The sequence below is a fragment of the Podarcis cretensis genome (assembly GCF_951804945.1).
Source record: "Podarcis cretensis genome assembly, chromosome: 10".
Lineage (NCBI taxonomy): Eukaryota > Metazoa > Chordata > Lepidosauria > Squamata > Lacertidae > Podarcis > Podarcis cretensis.
In genome coordinates, this window is record NC_137179.1 from 77493037 (window position 1) to 77513030 (window position 19994).

General features: G+C 40.2%; 2 protein-coding genes across 5 annotated transcripts in view; one reads left to right on the forward strand and one right to left on the reverse strand.

The window, feature by feature from the left end:
* LOC307225466 (uncharacterized protein) overlaps nucleotides 1-19994 on the reverse strand; it is a 223859-nt gene that overhangs the window by 121135 nt on the left and 82730 nt on the right. The window lies entirely within an intron of this gene.
* Nucleotides 1-19994, forward strand: part of RASSF8 (Ras association domain family member 8) — a 124816-nt gene that overhangs the window by 72559 nt on the left and 32263 nt on the right. Inside the window, exons 1-2 of one of the 4 annotated variants that reach the window (XM_079993319.1) lie at nucleotides 12650-13179; nucleotides 14581-14675. The exons of 1 other annotated variant lie outside the window; for it this stretch is intronic. The gene's annotated coding sequence lies outside the window, so the exon portion shown is untranslated. Of the gene's footprint in view, nucleotides 1-12649; nucleotides 13180-14269; nucleotides 14676-15931; nucleotides 16047-19994 lie in introns of those variants that run through there. 2 more of the 4 variants (XM_079993318.1, XM_079993321.1) reach the window with 2 other exon arrangements.

Genomic DNA, 19994 nt, shown 5'->3' on the forward strand with positions numbered 1-19994 from the left:
GGACCACGGGTATGAAGTTTACGGCATGTAATGCCTTAAGAGAGAATATAATGAAAATGATCTACAGGTGGTACATGACGCCAGTCAAGCTTGCAAAAATTGTATCATTTGCCCGATAATAAATGTTGGAAGTGTAAAGAGATTGAAGGTACATTCTTTTTTTTCTTTTTTTAATAATTTTTATTCATTTTTCAAACACATAATAATAACAAGGCACAAAACAGAAAGTCAAAACACAAAACAAAAACATACAAAACATTTAAACAAATATAACTTCAAAATTGTATTTTCATACCCTTCTTTCCTTCGACTTCCCCATACCTCCCCATCCCTGCATCCTTGTTTGGTATTCTTTAGCAACCCTTTGGTCAATTTATCCTAATTCCCTTTCATTAAATTTCCTTTAGTTTTTTAGTTACAGCTGTAATTCTCTGTTTCTTACCCCTTGACATCTTAGCATTCCTCAATTTTGCAACAGTTTTTAAGGTATATTTTAAATTTCTTCCAGTCCTCTTCCAAGGTCTCCTTCCCCTGGTCACGGATTCTGCCCGTCATCTCTGCCAGTCCCATAAAGTCCATCACCTTTGTTTGCCATTCTTCCAGAGTAGGTAGTTCTTGCATCTTCCAATACTTCGCCAGTAGAATTCTTGCTGCTGTGGTAGCATACATAAAGAAAATCCTATCCTTCTTTAACACCAATTGGCCAACCATGCCCAAGAGAAAAGCCTCTGGTTTCTTAGGAAAGGTCCACTTAAGGACTTTCTTAATTTCATTATAGATCATTTCCCAGAAAGCTTTAATCTTCGGGCAGGTCCACCAAAGGTGATAAAAAGTACCTTCAGTCTCATTACATTTCCAACATTTATTATTTGGCAAGTGATAGATTTTTGCAAGCTTGACTGGGGTCATGTACCACCGATAGATCATTTTCATAATGTTTTCTTTTAAAGCATTACATGCAGTAAATTTAATACCGGTAGTCCATAACTGTTCCCAGTCAGCAAACATAATATAATGACCGATGTCTTGTGCCCATTTAATCATAGCTGATTTCACCGTCTCGTCCTGTGTGTTCCATTTCAACAGCAAATTATACATTCTTGATAAGTTCTTAGTATTGGGTTCTAACAATTCTGTTTCTAGTTTTGACCTCTCTTTCTGGAATCCTATTTTCCTGTCCTGTTTAAATGTCTCATTTATCTGATGATAGTGCAACCAATCTCGAACTTTGGGCTTTAATTTCTCGTAACTCTGAAGTTTAACCCTTTCACCATCATATTCTAAAATTTCACAATATTTTGGCCATTTAGAGTCCATATTAAGCTTTTTCAGTTCCTTAGCTTCCATTGGTGACACCCACCTGGGAGTTTTACTTTCCAACAAATCTTTATACCGAATCCAAACATTATACAATGCTTTCCTTACAATATGGTTTTTAAAGCCTTTATACACCTTTGCCTTGTCATACCATAAATATGCATGCCAACCAAAGCTATTCTCATACCCTTCCAGATCCAAAATGTCCGTGTTCTCAAGAAGTAGCCAGTGTTTCAACCAGCAAAAAGCTGCCGATTCATAATAAAGTCTTAAGTCCGGCAGGGCAAACCCCCCTCTATCTTTTGCATCAGTTAAAATCTTAAATTTTATTCTGGGCTTTTTGCCCTGCCAGACAAATTTTGATATGTCTTTCTGCCACTTCTTGAAACAGTCCATCTTGTCCAAAATTTGCAACGTCTGAAATAAAAATAGCATTCTAGGCAATACATTCATCTTAATAGTAGCAATTCGGCCCAACAAGGAAAGTTTCAACCTTGACCATATTTCTAGATCTTTCTTTACTTCTGACCAACATTTTTCATAATTATCCTTAAATAAATTCACATTCTTAGATGTTAAGTTTATCCCCAGGTATTTCACTTTTTTCATTATTTCCAAGCCTGTTTCATTCTGAAATCTCTCTCTTTCCTCCATTGTTAAATTTTTTTCCAGCACTTTCGTTTTTTGTTTGTTTAGTTTAAAACCTGCTACTCGACCAAATATTTCAATTAATTCTAATACTCTTTTAGTACTAGTGTCTGGCTGTTGCAGGGTCAATACTAGATCATCTGCAAATGCTCTTAGTTTGTAGTGTCTAACTCCGACCTGAATTCCTTTAACCAACTGGTCCTTTCTAATCATGTTTAACAAAACCTCCAGGACTGATATAAAAAGCAAAGGGGATATTGGGCATCCCTGCCGTGTACCTTTTTCTATGAATATTTCTTCCGTTACCACATTGTTTACAATTAACTTAGCTTTTTGTTTAGAATATATTGCACCTATACCGTTTTCAAAACCTTGGCCTACCCCCATCCCTTGGAGATTCTTCTTCATAAAACTCCAACAAATATTGTCAAAGGCTTTCTCCGCATCCACGAAAATCAGAACAGCCTTTCTGTTAATATCGACTTCTAACAACTCCAAAATGTCTATAATGTTCCTCACATTGTCTGACATATGTCTCCCTGGGAGAAAGCCCGTTTGGTCCTTATGAATCTCCCCTATCAACACTCTTTTCAATCTTTTTGCCAAAATGTCTGCAAAAATTTTATAATCCACATTGAGTAAAGATATAGGGCGGTAGTTTCTAACCTGGTTCTTCTCAGTCTCTGTTTTCGGTATAAGTGAGATGAAAGCCTCTTTCCACGATTCAGGTGCCTTTTTCCCCTCCAAAATTTCATTACAAACTTCCTTCAGTGGTTGTATTAGCCATTCCTTCAGCACTTTATAATATTTAGCCGTCAAACCATCTGGTCCTGGTGATTTTCCCAATTGCATATTCTGAATGGCACCCTCTATTTCTTGTTCTGTTATTTTCTCATTCAGGATCATTTTACTTTGTTCTGAGATTTTTGGTAGGCCATATTTTTTAATAAATTCTTCTATTTCTTGTTCGTTAACTGGCCCTTGTGCATACAGTTTCTTAAAAAAGCTTTGAAAACAATTACTTATCTCATTGGGTTTGTAGATAATTTTTCCATCCATTTCTAGACTTGTCACAGTATTCAATTTCTGTCTCTTTTTCAATTGCCATGACAGAAGTTTCCCACATTTATCTGCTGATTCAAAAGTCTTTTGTCTCATTTGCTTTATTTTCCATTCTATTTCTTGATTCATGAGTTCCATGTATTGCATCTGATAAAACTTTATTTCTCTCAAAATCTCATGGGACTTTGGTTTGGACCTCAATTTCTTTTCTCCTTCTTTCATTTTTTCTATGGTTTTCCCAGTAGTGATGTATGGAAGTGAGAGCTGGACCATAAAGAAGGCTGATCGCCGAAGAATTGATGCTTTTGAATTATGGTGCTGGAGGAGACTCTTGAGAGTCCCATGGACTGCAAGAAGATCAAACGTATCCATTCTGAAGGAAATCAGCCCTGAGTGCTCACTGGAAGGACAGATCGTGAAGCTGAGGCTCCAGTGGTGCTTTCTTATTGCACACGGCTGGCATTAAGTGGTGGAACAAGAACACTGTAGACACAGTGCGGTGTCTATGGCAACATAGGCTTTCAAGCACATAAAAATGTAAATAATTTGACCTTTCTAAACTAATGTCAAAGATTTAAAATAGCAGTCATCTACATGTTGGGCCCTGATGAGTTGGACCTCAGCTCCACCAGATAGACATTTTATTGCCGGGAAAAGTTAAATTAGAGGTCATTATTACTGAGAGCCATCCACTGCTGAAGAAGCATAGCTCCACACTGTGCTATGCTTTGGCCACCACTTTGGCCACCTCATGAGAAGAGAAAAGACCCTGATGTTGGGAAAGATGGAGGGCAGAAGGAGAAGGGGACGACAGAGAATGAGATGGTTGGATGGTGTTCTTGAAGCTACCAGCATGAGTTTGATCAAACTGCGGGAGGCAGTTGAGGACAGAAGTGCCTGGCGTGCTCTGGTCCATGGGGTCACGAAGAGTCGGACACGACTAAACGACTAAACAACAACAACAATAAATATAACTATAGCAGATATTTATACTGTATCCACATTAAACTCAGGCTTCCAACTATTATACATCTTGTATACAACAGTTAACAAAGAGTCAATTACCGGAAAGTGTAGAGTCATGGAGGAGGAAGAGAAGAACAAGGGGAGAAGAATTTATGTGGTAAAACAGTCTGAAAAGCATTGCAGGTCCCCTCCCCCCTAGATTTTACTACCTTTGGAGTAAAAAGGAAAAGACTGGCATGGCTAGTGAAGATTCATTATCAGCTGCCTCTAACACTGAAAAACCTGCAGCTGACCTTGTTTCTCCCTGAGTTTTGGTTCTTTAGTTTCTCCCTGGCCTGTATAATTCAGCGCATTGTTCAAGGGCAGGGGCTAATCTTTTAATACACAGCGGCTGTTACCTGTTACAATCCCATTAGGTTTAGGTGAACTGTAAATCATGAGTAAATGCTTACGTTATAAAAGCTGCATTGAATCTAAATAATTCTTCTCTACACCTAGTGCTATACCAGTCTTAAAACATGGTAGCTGCCCTATTCTTGAGGAGGAGTTCAGTAATGGTCCATGGGGTAAGTTTCTTTCATAGGTTTTGGGTTGCATTTGAATCACTCTTCCTCCAAAAATTAGATAGTGTGTTGCAGCAAGTAGGGCTGGGTGATAATTTGGTTTTCAACATCATGACAGTTAAACATTGCGATATAGCAAGATATCACAGTGTCTGAAACATGGAACTATGTAGGGTTTGCGTGAAGATTGGGCGATGGAGCAGCCGTAGAGATCTGTGGGTGGGGGAGATGGGGTGAGTGGGTGAAGGAGCAGGGGCAGCCAGGGTGAAAATGGGAGCAGCCTGTCAAGCAAGGAAAGTGGGGCAGGCAGAAGAAAAGGAGGTGCTGGGCAGTTCTGTGCCTGACAATTGGCTGAACTGCGACAAAGCAGCCAGAGTGGGGAGAGGAAACACGGCAGTTATGGCAAAGCGCTGAGCCTGGAACTGTTCTGCCATCGGCTGGCACGAACCACAAGGAAGGCACAGCAGGGATTGGGACACTAGACTGCCATCAACGGGAGAAGGGAGGGGAAAGGGAGCCGAGAGGGAAGCCATCCAGAGGGAACCAGCTCCAATGGAACCCAGTTGGTTTGGCTCCTCCTGCTCTCCTCCCCTTCCTGCCCCTTGGAAGGCAGCAGCCAGCAGTCACCATATACAGGGACGGGACCACTCAAATTGCCCACAATTATGCTGCCCCCTGGAATTTTGAACATGGTTTGCAATATGTTGCCAGGTCAAATTAAATGAAATGCTTACCACAATGCAGACTTCATACTTGTACTGAACGATGTAGCAATACATCGCACAGGCCTAGTAGCAAACCTGTTTCATGTAGGTGAAGCTAAGATAGAGCAACTTGCCCAAGGCCCCATCCAATGCGCTTCCTAGCCAAAGAGTTTTAAACTGGAGTCTTCCATGTTTCTGTTAAAGCCTAATATCCCAGGCGCTGCACCATGCTAGAAAATTAAGAACTTAGGGGCAGGTTTCATGTAGGGTTGTGTAAAACAGTAGCATATTCAGATGATATTTTCAGGGAGCTAAGGCACCAATTGGTGAGAACTATTATCTCATGCAAACATCTTAATTTGCCTTCATCTGTAGTTCTCAACTTAGTCACTAATGTTTCTCAGCTCCAGCTTTCCCGAAGGACACCCAGTCACAGCAAAGAGGTAACAACATTTCTAGATATCCTGACAGAGTGGAGTTGTGCCTCTGCCCCCAGCTGAGCCAGCCTTCCACTGGTGCCCATTGACATTTGCTGGGTGAAATGGGGACTGCCACTCTGAGTGACGCATCACACAGTCTGGCACTCCCCTCCCACCCAGCAAATGTGGGGGTGGCCCACCAGCAGGAGACCTCACAGCAGCTTGTTCCATTTTTTAGTTTTTAGTTTTTATTTATACTTTTCAAGTTCATACATTTCATTAGTTTAACACTTCAAAGTTTGACTTCCTTCCCCCTCTTTCTGTGGTTCCTTAAATTTATTTTTTATTATCTTCTGCATATCCAAATTCATTTTTGCTCATTTAATTACTTTAAATATATACTCTTATGAAACTGCAGGTTATTGCAATAATCCTGCCAATGTTTTTATCGGTTTGCAAATTATCTGTAAATATTCAACAAACTATTTCCATTCTTTTATAAAAGGTTATCTTGATTTCTTATTATTCTGGTAAGTTTTGCCATTTCTGCATATTCCATAAGTTTTTGTAGCCATTTTCCTTTGCTGGGACTTCTGCTTCTTTTCACTTTGGTGCAAACTCTGGTTTCTCTTCATATCATATACAGTCGTAGTTTGGTTCTCAAACAGAATCCGTTCCAGAAGTCGGTTTGACTTCTGAAAATGTTTGAAAACCAAGGTGTGGCTTTTGATTGGCTGCAGGAGCTACCTGCACTCAATCAGAAGCCGCGTTGGACGTTTGGCTTCCAAAAGGAAGTTTGCAAACAGAAACATTTACTTCTGGGTTTGTTAGACAATGGTATAAAATATTAAGTCTTAAAATGTCAGATATAATGTTTTAAGCAAGTACCTAAAAGATAATAAAGCGGGGAGGGTGCTCCACAGTGAGGCCAGTTAGAAGCTCATGATATTGGGTGTCCAGAATTCTGTCAAAAAAAATGAGGACTGAGCTAGAAGATGGCTTGGTGAAATGGCATTCCCTGATAGTCTGTAAAAAGAGTGTTGGCATAGTAATGCTGAATCGCCAACTTCTTCAATGTGCTGAAAAATGGGAAAACCCAGTACCTTAAAAAAAAAAAAAAAGATACAGTTAGCCCCAAGGGTACTCTGGGTTAAATAATGTAGCTTGGGGACTTTTGATAGGCTTTGCTGACTCTACTTGCGTTCTGCTATATAATTGCAGTTTTACCCAATGATTGTTGTTTTGTGGTGGTTTTAAGGTTCAGGGCTCTCTTTGGATGCTAAGCTTAAAGCAATTGTGTTGATTGAAAAATAACACAAAGGATTTTTGAGTGATTATGCTAGCACTCTTGAATCTTACTTTGCTACTTTAGATTCCCCATTTATGTTAGGAGTAGGAGAATGCTTGTTTATTGTCACTGGAGGAATCTAGAGATGTTTTGTTCAATTCCTTTTGGACATGTTCCTGAGTTTCAGGAAACAACACTAATTATATCCACTTAACTTCTCAGAAAATCAGGACAGTAGAATATCCTGGAAACTAGCCCACAATCATTACTGAATTTGTAAATGGACATACTGTTTCTTGGATCCTTTCTCTATGGGATCATTTTGGGTATACATTGCCCTTCAACTTACAATTTATCTATCCCAATGTGTATATACGATTTTTCTTCAGTGAAAGTGAAAGAAAATGGTCCTGTAGCCAAAATACCGCTCAATGATACTACGTTCACATATAATTTTCACTTTTATGTGTTTAGCTAGCCCATCACCACTGTTATCAAAAGCTTGACACTTAGGCTGCAGAGTCTTCAAATTTTGTGAGTGAAAGAAGCCCTGTATGTGCACAGATGCTGCATGCATTTGATATTTAATGTGCTGCAATTCCACTTTCCACTAATCTGTTTCTTAGGTCTCTATAGGCCAACTTCTGGGGACTTGCCTCTATGACTCAAATGACTGATATTTAAATTTTTAGTATGTGTGATCCAGTTAAGGAGCACTAAAACACTTGCATTGCCATAGACTCCATATACCTCAGCAAATCATCAGCATAGCTGGATCACCTTTCTGGAGGAAACCTGGATGAAATATTATTGTTAGTCCATATTATGTCTGTTTTATCAGTGCCAGTGGCTTGCAATTTTGGGAGGCCCAATTTAAAGTGCTGGCTTAAACCTTTTAAAAGCTGTGACCAGACTATCAAAAGACAATCCTGTCTCACAAGCAGCTACTCAAACCTTAAAAGCCTCTTTGAAGGCCCTGCTCTGGGTGCCCTTGCCAGATGGTCTCTCTCAAGTACCAGGAGAAGCATTTTTCAGTAGTAGTGGCATTCAAGAAGGCTCACTTGCTGCTGTCTTTGTGGACCTTCCAGCTCCAGGTAAAGATCTTTCTGTTCACCCAGGCCTTTTAAGTAACTTGAGTAAATGTGGACCTATGTGTCTTTTAAAAATCTTTTTTAGATTTCTTGGGTGTGTGTTTGTGTTTATCTAGTCCCCCCCTTTAATTGTTGTTTATGTTACTTCATGTGTTTCTATTATTTTCAGTCAGTCAGAGAACGTTGACGTTGTTTATGAGGCAGTGTGCATAGAAAAAAGGTAAAGGAGTGGGTGGTGCTGTGGGTTAAACCACAGAGCCCTAGAGCTTGCCGATCAGAAGGTGCACTCTGTGGTAGAGAGAAGCATTGTGTTTGAAACTGTCCCAGCATGATGGCAGCCTTCTGTTGAGTCACCAATGCTTCCTGCAGTCGCTGCATTTGGATGGGAGAACACCTATTAACCAGGTCCTGTCCTATTTAAGTTGTTGGAAAGCTGACAATATCCAGGAAATTGGATATTAAGTTACCTCAGGGGCTAAAGGAAGAATGGGGAATTAGGATTATGGGATTAATGACACATTTTTTGCACTCAGTTTTGGCACCAGCAGTTGGTTTTTACCCTTCACTGACAGTAAGCAAAGAGAATGTAGTAGCAAGGTGGTGTAACAATTTTCATGTGTGATCTTTCTTACTATCAAAAGTTTGCTTGTCTGTGTTAAAACAATACTTTGAAAGCTCTTTGTGCAGTTTTCAGCCATCAGATCAGTTATTCTTTGTATTTCTTTTTGGACCTGTTACTATCTGTCCAGCTTGACTTGGAGCTGAGCTGCAAACTAAGTACAATCAGGTAGTAGAGTGATTCTTGGTCTGTACTACTTTAGAAAATGTTAGTGTTTTTGTATTTGAAGGTTCCTTAATGTAAAAAACCCCCATGAACTTCAAGTCTGCCTGGCATATTTAAAAAAGTCAGCTCAAGTGCTTGTATAAAAACCATAAGGACGTGGGTAGCACTGTAGTCTAAGCCACTGAGCCTCTTGGGCTTGCCAATTAGAAGGTCAGCGGTTTGAATCACCGCAATGACGGGGTGAGCTCCCATTGCTCTGTTCCAGCTTCTGGCAACCTAGCAGTTTGAAAGCATACCAGTGCAAGTAGATAAATAGGTACCACTGCGGTGGGAAGGTAAACAGCGTTTCCATGCGCTCTGGCTTCTCTCTTGCGCAGTTTACTCCTGCTGGCCACATGACCTGGAAAGCTGTCTGTGGACAAACGCCGGTTCCCTCGGCCTGAAAAGTGAGATGAGCATCTCACCTCATAGTTGAATTTGACTAGACTTAACCGCCTTTACCTTTACCTTTACCTTTACCTTACGCCTTTACCTTTACCTTTTTTACCTATCAAAACCATTCAAATTTCACATGTACATTGTTTTCCTTTTAAATCTCCTAATATAGAAGAAAAATGGATGATGTTATCTTGGGAAGTGAACTCTTGCTATGTTATTCAGGAATGTGAGTTTGTGATCTCTCTTTACTGTCTTCCTGATTTCAAAAAGTTTATTGTGAAACAATGTGGTGCTTGTTCCTGCGCAATCTGTGTTGTAGCTTTTATAATGACCTTGCATTTGTTCAGTCCAGTGAGACAATGCATAGTTTATAGATTTAAAGTGATTATGTTTAAAGCTTCTGTTTCAAACTGTGTTTTCCAGACTAATAGCCTTGTTAACACCTACATTTATGGTTGATTATTGCATTCTTTTGCCACTTTTTTATAGAATAGTAGAACTTTGGGATTGTGACTGCTCAAATGCAGCTGAGGGTTTGGACTGGTGTGAAAAATGGAATCAATGAGGATTCTCCCATAATAGGGTAGGAATATGAAAGAGTCTGCAGGAATCTAGAAACCCATACAGAATTATTCAGATGCTTCTCCCATGGCTTCAGGGAACATTCTGTACAGTGAGAATAACTTTCCTCACCAGTACTAAGTTTTGCAAACTTTTTTGTCTTCCCTTCACAATAAGTATCATCTGTGAGAGCTGCATAATGAAGTCTACACAACATAGAAAAGAAATCTCTAAATGGTACTTTTATTTTACTAATGAGTTTTCAATCATATAGAGAAATGCTAAATAACGTTAAAGTCACAGTAAAATATCCACTTCAACAAATGGTCTTTTTCAAATTCGTACAAATGAATAGCTTCTACATCGGGGGGGGGGGGGGAGTTTCTTATCAAATTGCCGCTTGAATGATGAAGTGCACTTGTTTTTCTAGGACATTGTGTTACATTAAGTTGGATAAAATAGGAAGTGTCTATGGGATTCTTCAATTCCAAGAATATCTTTATTGAAAATGCAAGTACAAATTAAAGGAGGGCGATGATTTGATATTCCAAATTTGGAACTATATTACCAAGCTTATTTAATATCAAATGCTAAATACAGTGGTACCTCGGTTTACGAACTTAATCCATTACGGAAGTCCGTTCTTAAACTGAGGCGCGCTTTCCCTAAAGAGGTCTCCCGCCACCGGTGCCCTTCCACCTTTCGGCTTCCATCCTTACACCAACGTAAAGTTCACAAACCAGGACACTGCTTCTGGTTTTGTGGAGTTCGTAAACCGAATCATTCGTAAACAGGGCTGTTCTGAAACCGAGGTACCACTGTATTGGAAATCTAAAACCAGTGTAAATTTTCTGACCTGGGCAATTTTACACTATGCATATGCAGCTCCTTCGGTTGGGTGGACAGCAATGGGATCAAAATATGTTAGAACTTGGGGTTCTCTTGAAACAATTATATCAGTTAGAAAGATATGGAATATAATGTCTGGTAAAAAAAAATTGGATTAATTTTCCCATGCTAGACTGACTCTGTGGGTTGATGTATCCAGATCCTATTACATTATCATGTTAAAAGGGATATTGTAGAGTTGGAAATAGTTCTGAAAGGGAATGGAGCAACTCCCCTAGGAAGGAGGACTTCAGTGTTTGGGACTTGTTAGTTTAGAGAAAAGGCAAGTAAGAGGTGGCATGGTACAAGTTTATAAAACGAAGCCCGTCCGTCCCCCTTCACTCATAACACTCATGGACATCCAGTGAAGCTGAATGGATTCAGGACAGATAAAGTTATTTCTTCACACAGCACATCGTTAAACGATGGCATTGGCTCCCACCAGAGGCTGTGATGCCCACCAACCAAGATGGCTTTAAAAGAAGATAGGACAAATTCATGGAGGAGAAGGCTATCAATGGCAGCTAAGCCTGATGACTTTGTTCTGCCTCCACAGTTGGAGGCAGCGATGCCTCTGAATACCAGGAGGGGAGAGGGCTCTTGTTTTTCTGCAGGCAACCCATTGGCCACTATGGGAACTGAATGCTGGTCTAGATGGGCCATTAAATAACATGTGCTAAAGTTTTATTATGGAAAAGATAGTTGTTATTTTAAAAAGCCTGTCCCCGTCCTTTCCCCCACTGTTCGGAAGAGGCGGAAGCATTTCATTTAGCCCTTCGTTTACTAGTTCCACAGTGTTTTATGTCTTTATTACAAGTGATATATGGGGAGCCTTCCAAGTAGGGAGTAGAAGCCATCCCAGAAGAAAGTATTTTAAATTGGTTTGTAACTGACAATCAAATTCAGATAAGGAGGAATGAATTCAGCACCTATATGCTTGGAGAAGCTGTTTCTAACTACCAGGAGAATTTAAGTATTTGGGATGTTTACTTTTTTCAGTCTTTGTTTGGTTTTCATTATGTTGGTTTCGTCATTCCATTAAAGGATTTGTACAGATTGTAAGAACTGCGTCCCCCACTTGGCCTTATCTGCTTATATATCATTAAGCCTAGTTTGATTAATTTTCTCTCATTAGGTAAGAGGAAGGTTATGCTTACTTCACAGATTTCAGAGAATGGGAAAACAGTATGCTGACAGTAAATTATTCAAAACTGGCAGGCTTTGTTTAGGTTTCCACACAATGATTTCACCATCAGGTCTTGGAAGTTTTCACGTCTGGTGACTGGCTAGTTTGTGTCAAAAGAGAAAATTGTGCTTTTGGAATCTTTACCTTTTAACACCATGATACTTTTATGGTTAATGACAGACTTTGTGGAACTATGGTAAGGGTGAAAGTAATTTCCTTTTGCATTTTAAGGCATTGTTCTCAGACTCTTTTGACTTGGGCTCCCCTTCTAAACTTGTTGCCTTTTCCAGAACTCTCGCATGCCCAATCCTAGTGCCCAGTGACAACACCGGTCCTGAAAGACCTACATTGGCTCCCAGTACATTTCTGAGCACAATTCAAAGTGTTGGTGCTGACCCTGAAAGTCCTCAACGGCCTCGGCCCAGTATCCCTGAAGGAGCGTCTCCACCCCCATTTTTCCGCCCGGACACTGAGGTCCAGCACCGAGGGCCTTCTGGCAGCTCCCTCACTGTTAGAAGCCAAGTTACAGGGAACCAGGCAGAGGGCCTTCTCGGTGGTGGCGTCCGCCCTGTCGAACGCCCTCCCATCCGATGACAAGGAATAAACAACTACCTGACTTTTAGAAGACACCTGAAGGCAACCCTGTTTAGGGAAGTTTTTAATGTTTGATGTTTTATCTTGTTCTTAATATTCTACTGGGAGCTGCCCAGAGTGGCTGGGGAAACCCAGCCAGAGGGGTGGGGTATAAATATTGTTGTTGTTGTTGTTGTTGTCCTTTGCATACATTCTGCTGCTGTTCAAAAATATATGTGGATTGGGTGGAAGGATATTTTGGCTAGGATTCAACTACCCTTCAGTAGAACCTCTGCACAATGACTTTTGGTTGTGCAGCAGGGCTTGCCCTCTTCTCCTTCCCTGTGCCCTCCCCCAAACACCTCTGCGAGGCTCAGGAGCAACCAACCCACCCACCCCATAGAACAACTGCCTTAGTGTGAATTCAGTTCCTCTAATTAAGATTATTTTAACAGAACTACATCTATTTTTTCTCCTCTCCCTCTATGATGCAGCAGCTTGCACTGTTTCCTTCCACAGAGGAGAGGAAGCTATTGCTAGTTCTCTTATCAGCAGTAGATCACTGCCAGAGTTTATTCCACTCTTTGAGAAGTTGGACTTAAGCTAAAGAGAGGGAAGCAAAGCTTAGAAGACCAAGCTATTAAAAAGTGGAAATTGACAGAAGGCTGGAACCCTGGCAAATTGAATAAAGGTAGTTGGCAAAAGTTAGCATGCAAAATTAGCTATTGAAAGGCAATTTGAGCTTCAGCATATTTTTGTGGAGAAAATGCAGAACTTAAGTACACAGACTGGACTGACTGGATTTCTCTACCAAGATGGGCATATATCTGGATTGACATCATTAGGAGTGTGGCAAATACATATTGGTATTGTCTGAAATCTGATAACAGCAAAAAAATGAAGTTTTATATAGTCTATACTTACAAATGGGTGCACAATTCAAATTACTGTTGATGTGCAAAAGGAAAGTGTAGGTTGCTTTCCAGTTATGGTGCATAGATGACTGAGGGGGAGGATGAAAGCTGCCACACAGGCCTTTCTTCCTCTCCTCCCTCCCAACAAAGCCAGAACCAGCACCCTAAACCAGCCCTGGGCAGGGGAGGGAGGGAGGGGAAAGGCAGGCAGGAGCAGGAAGGGCACAGCAATGGGAAGGGGCTCTTGGCAGGAAGGGGCTGGTGATCAAGAGGAGCGGTGGAAGGCCTGGCTTGCTGGCAAAAGCACTTCACACCCTTGTTCGCTTCAAGGGCTGGGGAGCTTTCTTTCTTATGTTATTGGTAAAGCTCAATTCCATTAATAAAAAATAAAATTTAGAACAGAGATAGACGGGTTGCTGCCATTAATTAGGGGGAAGGTTTTTCTCTTGAATGCAGTTTGTTGCCTTGGACAAGTCACTTACCTTGCAGGATTGTTGGGGGATAAGACGATGTTCGACTGCCCCTCTTGGAGGCAGTGTGTCTCTTAATGTCAGTTTCTAGGAATTGCAGGTCTGGAGAGTGCTGTTGTGCTCAGGTACTCCTGTGAGCATCTGGTTGGGCACCTTGACACTAGGGCTGCACCTACACAGCTATAAAAAAAGACTCTGAAGAAAAACATTTTAAAGCTCACCGTGTAAAATTTCATATGTTCTGGTTTCAGCTCTACAGTGCCATCTGGTGTCACAGTGCTATAACACATTTATAACAGTTTTGTTTTGTTTTGTTTTGTTTTGTTTTGTTTTGTTTTGTTTTGTTTTGTTTTGTTTTGTTTTGTTTTGATTAATGCAGCTAAGTCCTTGGATGTTAGACCAGATAGGGCTTTGGCCTGATCCACAAAATGCAGGCAGCAGTGTTAGAAACTCAGATATATAATCTAATCGCCAAATGGCACCTTAAATCTAGGCTGCGGTCACCACAATGGAATGTCTAGGCACCGTCCCCCAATGGCATCATCATCATCATTATTCATTCTGTTTCTATATCACTTTATATTTTAAAGAACAAATCTCAAAGTGTTTTACACTAAAACATCAGTCAAACAATTCAGAATAAAACCGATTCAAGATTCAAGGAAAATATTTCAGATCCTTCTCTAGGCGACATTTTGCTTTCTCCAGTCACCAGCCTGGCACCCAGAGATCTCCACTTGGTCACAATTGGACCTGCCCCAGTCACAAAACACACCTGGCTAATTTCGAACACTGGCAGGAAGGTATGTTTGTCTTAGCACCCCTGAATCCCAGTGGTTATAAGTACATGGGGAGAGAGAGGCATAAGATTGCAGTGGGGAATATAGTACTATAATTACTTTGTGGAACTACAATTTTAATTCAATTTCTAGTTAATTACATAATAGCAATGCCTTAGCAGCAATGAGGACAGCACAGCTATATTCCAAGAGTGGTTGCTGATTGGTTTTTGGCAAGCATGATTTCGGCTTTCTGTAGTTTTGCCAAAGGTCTGGCACTAGTACTTTGAAATCTGACAGTGGTGGAAATGGCAATTGTTGACTTTAAAAACAGCACCCCCCCCCCCACCAATTGGGTGGTGGACTGCAGTTTTGTGGGGAGTGGACTTTAACTAAAAACATGGCTGCTAGTACCTCTCATTCTGTGTCCCTGTTCCCTGTGTATGCTTCATCATTTTTTTAAAAAAAATGAACCAGGGGTGCCAATTGTACCATTATGGGGGAAGGACTTGTAAGGGCATGGTTATTTTTTGTATTGGGTCTGGGGAGGTGTTCCTGAAAGGTTATTCTTCTTCTGTATGTTGATTGTAGTAGCTGTACTTTGTATATCAAACTTATTAAAATGGGAAAAATCAGCAGAGCAATGAATCCTGCCCAAAGTGCGCAGCATAACATTTCTCTGTTTTCAGTACAAACCCGAGTTCAAAATGAGTGGGGAACAGAGTGTTTATGTATGGTACTAGGAATGTAAAAGTTTGATAAAACAGTGTTGCTTTATCTGTATTCCAGGTCTGGGCCTGGTGTCATATAGTGCAAAAACACCATGTGGTATATCCTGTCGTTTGCTGACAACTAGCAATCTAATACTAGACTTCTCAATCCCGAACAAACAGTATCGTAATTTTCTGTCGGCTGCACAATACCAGCAGTACTCTGTCAAAACATACTTTCAAAGATTAACATTAGAAAGGAAACTTGCAGAACAAAGAGCAGGATTGTAGCCAAGCTAGAGTGCTAACTTTTTGCCTTTCTCTTGGTAAAGTAGCACATTGGTATACTTTAGTACAGTTAATAATGCTGATGTGAAAAGCTTTGCTTGTCGTCACTCATGCAAAAAAATAATAATTGTACATAATATTCTATATTTTTCCTCATTTACACAACAAGATGTTTTAAGTCCTGTGGTGTCTTCTATTTCTGAGCCAAATAGTTCTCGACACCAAACAACAACGCTTCAGGCAAACTGCCAAGAATGAGAGTTTCAAAAGTGTTCTAAAGGAGAGGAGCGGTTGAGCACATACTTCACCCACAGGAAGCCACAGGTTTCCCTCATTGGCATCTATACATGAAAAGGATGTTCTGGAGAGCCGTAGCCGGTGCAAGCAGAAATGCTGAGTAAGATGCACCACCGACATGACTGCACAGACCTGCTTTTAAAATGGCAATATGCAAGAAGAACTTACCTGTGTGAACTGCCATGTCACCGGTTTCAGCCAGCTGTGCATGCTTGACCTTCTGGTGTCAGCCTTGGCCATTGATTTCTAGCATGATCAAGCTGTATGTTCATGTTGTTACTTAATGGCAGCTGATGTAGAACACTACATAGCTAATTTTTTCTTGCATTGATAGCATTTAACTGAAAAATATGTAACAAGAGTGAACTGTAGGTTAGGATAATGTGGGCACCCTCCCTTTTCATGTTCTGTTTAATTAAACATTTGAAACTATAGCCTGGAAAGTATAACGTACGGATTAGGGTAAACATAAACTTACGATGCTTGAGAAACAAAAAATTAGCCCCCCTTCCAGTTTAGTAGTTGAGGATTAATAGTGTTACTAAAGTTAGGATAAATCTACTTTTAAAAAATGATTATCTAAATGATACACATGCCTCTTATTTGAAAGAAGAGTATCACATGTATGCAATTTCCTCTTTATTGTGCAAAAATGATTGCAGCTCTTGAGATAAATTTCCTTCTGTATAAAAATAAGGTACCTATACTAAAGCTAATCTGTAACATATATGCATGATTGCCATTTTAAAACCTTATTACTGTGAGTACTTCATCAGGTGTATTTTTAAAAGCTTGGGAATAAATCACAATAAAAGAGTATTTCCAAGGTATGTGCAGCAAATGTTATACCACATCTGAGCATAACTGTCAATCAGATTCTTGTATTCTACAACTCATAATAAAATGAAAATTAATTATGTTTGTCTCTTCCCCTTCCCCTTCAGTGGAAGTGCATAGGCTTCATTGTTTGCCCTGCAGCATATATATTTTTAGACTGAGAATAATAACTAAATTTGGATGTGGGTGTGGTTTTTTTAGAACTTCTTTAAATCCCTCAGCATTTCCATATGCCAGGCTTTAAAGTGATTGAACTGGTTTTTAACACAAGAGTATCCTAGCTTTCAAGTTCCTCAGAGCTGTTTATCAGGCAGCATGTGTTCTGAGCTTTGCACTGTAAAGTTTGAAGGAAAATATTGGTGAAGGGGGCTGCTGTAGACAAGATGAGGAAGCACTTTTTGAGGATCATCTTCCTGACTAAACACCTTCTTATGGCAGAATTTTGCTGCACCTTCTTTAAATAAAGTGAAATTCTGAGTTGAGGATTTCTGGTCTGTAAACCACACTTGTTTCATTGTTGCACACTGCATATTTTCTCACTAAGGCCACATGTGCAAAGCTTGTAAACCACTGTGTTAAATTGGCTTTACATTTTGAAGTCACCTCCCTAATACTTTTTTAAATGTGCATTGATTTTATTACTTTTTCCTGTATTGATTAACCTGAAATAACATGGCTTATGTTAGGGTCTACTTCTTTACTTCTTTATCCACTGCTCCCAAAGGTTTTGGATATATTTTGTGTAGAAATATATTTTGTTAAGGAAAATTGGGCTTAGGTGGGTTATCCTTTGTTTAAAATCTTTGGTTTCTGAAATGACTATACTGTCTTTTTTGTGCAAAACAAAACATTGTTTTCAAGCTTGCTGGCTTGTTTGGGGGTTAGTTAGTTTTGGCAGGCGGTAACTTTTTTCCTTTTAGCATTTGAACTCAAAACTGTAATATAGCTAAGACTTTTGGCAGGTTTCCTGAATCAGAAAGCAAAGATAAATTTTGGCTTCAGAGAAAGAAGAGTTAAATTGCTTGTTGCTGAAGCAAAGCAGATCCATTCATTAGTGTTTCAGAGGAAAAAGAGTCCAAAATGTCTTCAATCAAGTTGCTGCCTAACACACTAAGATTAAAATAACATTGCCTGACATTTCTACATAATTTGTAAACCCAGCTAAGAAAACATCATTGTTTTCATAAAGTTCTTGGCTAGATGCAGAGAATAGATGTTAGTTATAAGGTGAACAATTTTTGATGCAAATAATCTTGTGTTTTGGAAAGCCTGGTTTTTGTGTGCGCCAACGTTCACACTTCTGAAAAATATTAAATATATTGGGGATGTACAGAAAGTATTTAGATGAGTTTGTGGCTTTTCTATAGAAGAAAAGCAGGTTGTCCTCATGAGGCTGCCCCATGCCGTTTTGTAAAAAGGAAGGTATGATGTCAACAGTGTGAGGGCCAAGTGATGAGGAAAGAGATAAGCCAGCTGAACGTACCTCCACAGATGATGCCTAAAGGGTACACTCTGTCCCTGGACACATCCGCCACAGATATGCTCTCACTCAGTGAACAGGCGATTTTCACCAATACTATTCTGTCTCGCTTTAAGGGCCTGGTCTGTCCAGCGGGGTGGGGGGTGAGGGGAGGAGAGGATGTGTCAGGCACCATTGGGCAAGATGGGAGGAACAGCTGCCAATCCTTGAATGCTTTTTTGTATTCTTCTAGTGGCCGGTCCCTTAGTCATAAATTACAGAGCTATCTCTCCTGAACCATAACAGACAGATGACTCTCCAGACTGCATTTCAAAACTTGGCTTGGTCTCTTGTTCCACTGACGCAGCCATGTTTGCTAATCATATTCTTGACCTTTAATCTTCCAGTGAAGCAAGTCTACCAGTCTAGACGTCACAGCAAACTGTAGATGGCTTGTAAACCATGGTTTGCAGACTGCTATCAAATCCATGATGTGTGAATTCAGATGTTACCCCCCAAGTCATTTAGTTAGTTGCTATTCCCTTTAAAGCATCGCTGCACATTCTCCAAACTGCTTATGTTTTCATTTGATCTTCTCTTTTAGTATCACAAGATTAACCCTCTCTTAGAAGGGAATTTGCTTCCATTAGCTGCAACTGACACAGAATTCTGTAGCGCACGTTGCTCCAGTTCTGGCTCACCTGGATTGGTGTTTCCTTTCAGACCCAATTCAAGATTATGGCAGTTACCTTTAAAGGGTTATCTTAGAACTGTTCCAGTATGTTTTCTTGCCCATTCTTCCTTGTTCTGCACTCTTCTTTTGCAGTTTGGAAGTGTCAGTGCTGCTGAATACCAGCTGCTGGAAAAGACAGGAGAGGAGGGGGCTCTTGTGCTTGAATCCTGTTTGAAGGTTTTCCACAAGCATCTGGTGGGCCCTTTGAGAACAGGATGCTGGATTAGATGGACTATTGGCCTGATCCAGCAGGCTCCTTTTATGTTCTTGAGGCAGGGTGTTTGTTTGTTTGTTTTTGAGTATTCACCTTGTGGAATTTCCTCCCTAGACAATTCTACTAGGCCTCCTTCCTAACCCTGCTGCTAAGATAAAATCTCTCACTCACCTCCTTTTTACTATTTTAATTGATCTTATTGTTGTTTAATGCTTAAAATAATAAAAGTGTTTTCCCCTGAATTCTGACGACAAACCCCTTGCCTGAAGGGTTACAATTTTAAGGAAATACGCAAAGGGGGAAATAGGATGGGGGTGGCAGTAGTAGTTTATAATAACAAGCTTTAAAATTGAAGCTAGATATGTGAGATGGTTGATATAGATGTCAATCCCTTTCTATTTGTCAGAAGAATGGTCTATGTTACTCAGTAAACCAAGGTATGGCTTAGTGAGACTGCATGTGCTTCTGGAGGGGACCTTTGCAGCCAGTTTGCTCCTCGGGTGTCCTTTGACTCATGAGGATAAAGGGTACACATGAGTTGTATTTTGGACAATACGCTAAGTCAAACCTCAGTGAGGTATGGCACTCAAAAGTATTATGGAGCAGCAAAGCTCTGGAATCCCACATGTTTGTGTAGTCTCACTAGGACAGTTGGGCTCATTGCATCATGCACAGCAGCTGGATTTTTTTACCTTGTTCTGAGTATATGAAATGCATCTAATGTTGCTTATAACTTTGCAGTGAGACTCATTGAAGATTCAAGGTTTTTCCCCTTTATGGTTTTTCCTATAAACCTTCAATTTTT